The sequence below is a fragment of the Neoarius graeffei genome, chromosome 2, assembly GCF_027579695.1.
Source record: "Neoarius graeffei isolate fNeoGra1 chromosome 2, fNeoGra1.pri, whole genome shotgun sequence".
Lineage (NCBI taxonomy): Eukaryota > Metazoa > Chordata > Actinopteri > Siluriformes > Ariidae > Neoarius > Neoarius graeffei.
The window spans coordinates 23264034-23269844 of record NC_083570.1 but is presented as its reverse complement, the minus strand read 5'-3'; the positions used below and the strand labels follow the sequence as shown (position 1 = coordinate 23269844).

Here is a 5811-nt window from a genome sequence, read left to right as displayed (position 1 = left end):
GAGGGAGAGAAACATCACAGCAACGCGACAAGCAATGCGAACTTTGTTGTGTTAGTGTTCGTGTATTTAGTCAGAGAGATAGGAAGATGAATTCACTATCTCTGGTTTAGTGTTCGTTTTCATTTAGTGTTATTCATTTGATATCATCGGATGTTATTGAGCTGTTAGCCTATTGTTACCTTAATTTTGTGACGTTTCATGATTTAAAAAAAAAAAATCCCCCCCTTCTGGTTTTTTGACAAATTGCACCCTATATATATTTTTTATTATATATATATATATATATATATATATATATATATATATATATATATATAAATAAATAAATAAGCATATATATATTTGCTATCAAAAGTATATAGGCATATATGTAAGCATACATATTTGCTATGTATCGACAAAAAAAAAAAAAAGACTCGTACCTCAGAAGTGTGTCCAAGCCATGAAGATGGCACAACCTCAATAGCATTGTCTGTGAACTCATCTGTGAAAACAAAGGCATCATTAGCAACTTTCCTTGACCACAAACGTTTGAGACATATTTGCAAAACAGACGGAATTCTCCTTTAAGGTATAACCACAACCAGAAAGAAATCACAAATTACCTTTTCCAAAGTAGAGTACTTGAACAGAAGCAGGCTTCAGTACTTCCAACAGAGACGTTTGCTTCCAAATCCAAGTTCCGGGTAGTGACTTTACTACACGCACCTACGTCCTCTTATCCATCTGTCCAGCCAATGAGGAGTGTTCGTTTTGCGTCACATGCCGTTGCGTCAGGCAACCTGACCAATCAACAACTTACAGTGGCTAGGTCTCGTTTCTTCCTGTAGACCCCATGGGAACAAATCCAATGGATAAGGGAATCTGAACTATAAAATAAGTTACTTATTTTATAGTTCAGATTCCCTTATCCATTGGATTTAATACATGATGATTATTAACTTTTATGACAACCCTTCACACCAACAAAGTGTTGTTTTTCAACAGACAGTAAAAGTTACGTTACGTTTTCTGTGCAACCTCTGAACTACAGTGCTTGTCTCGTGCTATATTCTAAACTCTAAGCAGTGTGGTTTGAGTGAGCTAGGCTAACAGAGTACTGCAGTAAACGTGTTGCTGATCTTTGCAGCCTACAAAAGTAGGCCATCACATGAGGTTTTATCCACCAACATACTATATTTCGTCAAATAATACATGGGGAAATCCGTACTGCTGTTATGCCGCTGTTCTGAGGCACAAATACACAGACATTTTAACAGAGAACACCGTCACCTACACGACATGTATATCGATATGGGGTAATCATGCGTAACCTCGGCGCTATGGCGTTAGCCATGCTAAGGTATGCTACATAGCATTATATCAGCGTGCTAAATCACAACAAAGGTGAAAGAATTATGTACAAGTTCTTTGTCAGATGGGAGACTGGAAAAGACGTGTTTTAGAGATACCAACAACGATTCACTTCGTATAATGTGACCGGAGATGGTTGCACGCATAGCAGCTAACTGCTAGGTGAATACTATTCACATTTATACAGAATAAAATAACACATTACCTGATCGCACGTACTGTAAATCCAGATAACGTACACTGGCGCTGGTAGTTCTAAATCCAACAAGGAGACTCGGTGAAATTTTCAAATAGCTAAATAAAAGGGCTATCGTAGCATCCATTAAGTCCGCCATTTTGTTATTTGCCTTAGAGCTGTTTGAAAGCACAGAGAATTCTGGGTAATGTGCAGGATGATGATGCATCGAAGCTACCTAGCTGGACTTTTATTTTTAGAAAATAAGAGGAGAAGAGAAGTGGATTTTTGTATTGCAGCAGATTTTGTTAGTGGTACAGGGTGGATTTGGTTGTTGTTGGGACAAAGTACAAATAAGTTGATCAATGGAGCTGGGTGTGAGTGAGTTGGGGCAACAATAGTACCAGAAGTATGTGCATGAGAAAATGTAGTTGGGGCAACAATAGGGATAATGTACCAGAAGTATGTGCATGAGAAAATGTAGGCATTATTGTAATGCAGCATGTTTTGAGGGCGAAATGTGTGACCACAACTTAAAGGTCAAACTTTTGTTGCTGCTCTGCCATATTATCAGGAGCCAATTTGCACCACACAAGACTGTGCACCAAGTCACAACGACCCATTGCCAAACCATGTTCACCCTCTTCATATGATATATGCTGCAGCCTGCTCATTACAGATCACTTGAATTCCACAAAAAACATCACCACTTACAATCCAAACAAATTTAGCCTATAAGTTTATTTCTGCAAATCAGCCACACTCTGCCCACATTGCACTAACTAGAAAAACATTTAACCTGTCCATTTTTGCTTTCACCATTCCCTTCTTGCCCAGTAAAATATCTTTTACATTTAACACTCAAAATGCTTCCTTTCCTTCGTTCTTAATGGGGTCTCCTGGAATTGAATTGGAGTCGCCTGAAATAACCAATAGAAGGAAAATACTGAAAATAAAAATGTTCAACTAATTATGTTATATATTACAAATAAAATGCTATATATCAGCTTTGAAAAGAAAACATCCACATAACTGAAGGCTAGGCTGCTGATCAAAATATAGAATATGTGACACTGTGCAATCTCTATAAAATCTAAAAAATGTGTATGGGGTCAAAATTGGTGATGTAAAAATGGGGTCCCAGGCCAAAAAAGGTTGGCAACCACTGCTTTAGGCAGTCAAAACACATTACTCAGGAATGTACATGGGTTTGTCGCCTATTTTTGTGAAAATTTCCTTGCAATATATCTCACAACTCAACATAGACTAGCCTATTTATCTGGCCTAGTATGCACACATTTCTGTTGACCATATGGTGTTTTCAATGTGTGAGGGTTGGATTCCAAACCAAAATGGCATGACATAACAATGCATAACAAAAGGAAAGTTATATGTGACAGTTTACTATGGCAAAAAAAAATAGGCTACAAGTACAAAAGAGGTTGAAATAAAAGATTAAAAGATAATTTAGCCAGCATCAGGAAAAGCAGATAGTATAGTTCTCAGAACAACAAAAAAACAACCAAACATAACGTTGTGTGGAGGTTATAGTGTAACCAAATGATAACGTTTCAGTTGGTTAGTTACCTCAACGTTTCGGGGACGTTTGGCTTCGTTAGGTTTATGCATAACCATGAGGAAACGTTCTCTAAATGTTAGTTGTTGGTTACGTTCTAACAAACCTTTAGAGAACCATAGGCTAACGGTACATTAACGTTCTGTGTTACTAGGGTAGGCGCAATTTGATTGGCTCAAGCGTGTTCATCGCTATGGCAACCGTAAACAAAATCGACCACTTTCAAGTTCAATTTACTAACTAGCAAAAGTGTATTTAGTAGAACATTTTCATTTTATAGCAAAAAACATTGATCTTTTTTATCATGTAGAGATATACTCTTCACGTTATTTATGAGGCACTTTACCACAATAATTACGTCGGCCCACGGCCTAAATGCACAGGTTCATGGAGCCTCAGTTTTTTTGTTTTCCACAGTGTGCCAGCACAAACTGACATGTTAACTCATCATTTAAATTGCGTGGTAACACGTAATCGTGTTAACATTAACTATAATTGGTTTTGGCCCCAATGGCCTTCCATACACAAAAGCAGAAACTCGAAAAGACGCGGGCAGCTGACGTCATGTGCCTCGGCGGAAGCACGTGATGCCCTTCGCCCTCTCTGGTTGGTAGCTGTCGTGTGATAAGGGAGACCTGTGTGGTGGGTGGGAATTGGCCACATCTAAATTAGGAAGAAAATTGTGGGGAAAAAATGATCACAGTGTGAAAACTGCAACATCACACCCTTTGGAATAATAATAATAATAATAATAATAATAAAAGTCCATAGTGCATTCACAGTGAGAGTTCAGGATTACAGGGTGCAGTCCTTGGGAGGAAGGCAGGGATTAGAAAGGAAAAGTCAGTGAATGGATAGATGGAGGTAAACACATCATGGTTGCTCTGAGAGTCTAACCACCTGGGGGAAAAGCTGTTTATTTACCTGGTGGTTCTTGTATGGATGCTCCTGGCCCTTTTTCCAGATTGCATGGAGGAAAACAGACTATAGGAAGGGTGGGAGGGATCACTGGGATTGCTGGAGGCTCTGCGAATGCAGCATTGGTGTTAAATCTCCAGCAAAGATGGAAGAGGGGCACCAATAATCTTTTCAGCTGTCTTCACTCTGTTGTATAGAGGGATTTCACTGACGTCACCCGAAACCGGAAGTAAACAGACCCTGCGCCATATTGGAAGACCAACAAACTCGTGATTAGGGGGAAATAACGGCAGCGGTATGTGAACCCACGAGAATGAAGTGGAGTGGCAAACGACTTAAACAAACAAATCTGAGCTGTTTTATTTATGATTTATTGGCCCAACAGTAGACTTGAAAGAAACCTGTGTGAGACTTGGCAAAAAACTGTGGATATAATGGATAAGTCTGTGAATGATCTGTGGACACTTTGAGGTAAGCAAACGCAAGAAATTAAGATTTAAAACATGCTAAACTGGCCCCAAGTTGATAACTGTATGAGGAGCAAGCCTCCCAGACTTCAACAATTTAATAATAATAATAATTTAGGATGGTTTGGGGCTTGCTGTCCCTCCTATTATATAAATAAAGCATAGTTGTTGTGTAGGCATATATCACAAATACATATGTATAATTTGGATAAATTAACCTAAATTATGGATACCTTAATAGTAACAAAAAGTATTAATTTTTCAACTGAAAAGATATATTATTAAAAGATAAATATCAACAAGATTACCTTGGCCATAACTATGTGTAGGTTATTCTTAATAACAGCTGTAATATCACGAACCAAGCCACTAACAACATAATTGTAAGCCTGTAGCCCTTTGTAGGCCTTCAAGTCATCAGCAGTGTAGGCACTGGGTGTAAACAACAAATAGTTTACAATGTCTGGGTAGCAAACAGATGGCAGAATTGGTGTCAGGTCCTCCTTATGTTTCCATTCTCCCTTGCCCCGAGTCTTATCATATGGGTCAAACCCATCAATCACAGCCAGTTTCTCCACATACCGTGCCCTTTCTGCAACTGGTAATGTACTCACATAACCAGAATTATCATCCATCGTGTCACTTTACTCTCGCTCGTACTTTGTTTTATATTGTGAGTGCATGTACTTGGTCTTCCAATATGGCGCCTAACAAAATCTCGCGGCGCGGTGACATCATGCGGTAGCCCTCTATAGTAGTTGTTGTTCTCTTCTGCTGTGACCAAACCAGGAAGTGATACAGTATTTCAGTATGAAATGGTGCCTTGATTAAAATTGGTTAGGACTGGAGTAGTTTCCTCTGGAGGCTCCGGTTTCCTCACATAGTCTGGAGGAATGCAGATTTGGTCAACTGGTGACTCTGAATTGGCCATGGTTGTGACTGTGAAATGCTGTCTGTTTCTGCCCTGTGATAGATTGGTGACCTGTCCAGGGTGAACTGCACCTCTCGCTCAGTGTCAGCTGGGATTGAGCAATGGATAAATGGCATAGAAAATGAATGAATTAATATTTCTGTCACTTGTATACACGCCTTGTATCTCATTACTAATATGATAGAAATTTGTTAATTACAGTTATTTCAGTTGTGTGATATCATTTGGATCACAACCTCAAGAAAAAATTATGATTTATTGTTCATGTTCCAGGGTGGCACGGTGGTGTAGTGGTTAGCACTGTTGCCTCACAACAAGAAGGTCCTGGATTCGAGCCCAGCAGCCGACGAGGGCCTTTCTATGTGGAGTTTGTATGCTCTCCCCATGTCTG

The 5811-nt window shown here is 39.1% G+C and overlaps 1 long non-coding RNA gene across 1 annotated transcript; it reads right to left on the bottom strand.

Annotated features, from left to right (window-relative positions):
• Window positions 1-352: 352 nt before the first annotated feature.
• On the bottom strand, window positions 353-2436 carry LOC132872372 (uncharacterized). Its single transcript, XR_009651432.1, has 3 exons — window positions 1559-2436; window positions 606-824; window positions 353-484 (listed from the first exon to the last, which is right to left on the bottom strand). It is a non-coding gene; the product is annotated as an uncharacterized LOC132872372 (long non-coding RNA).
• Between the last annotated feature and the right edge of the window lie 3375 nt (window positions 2437-5811).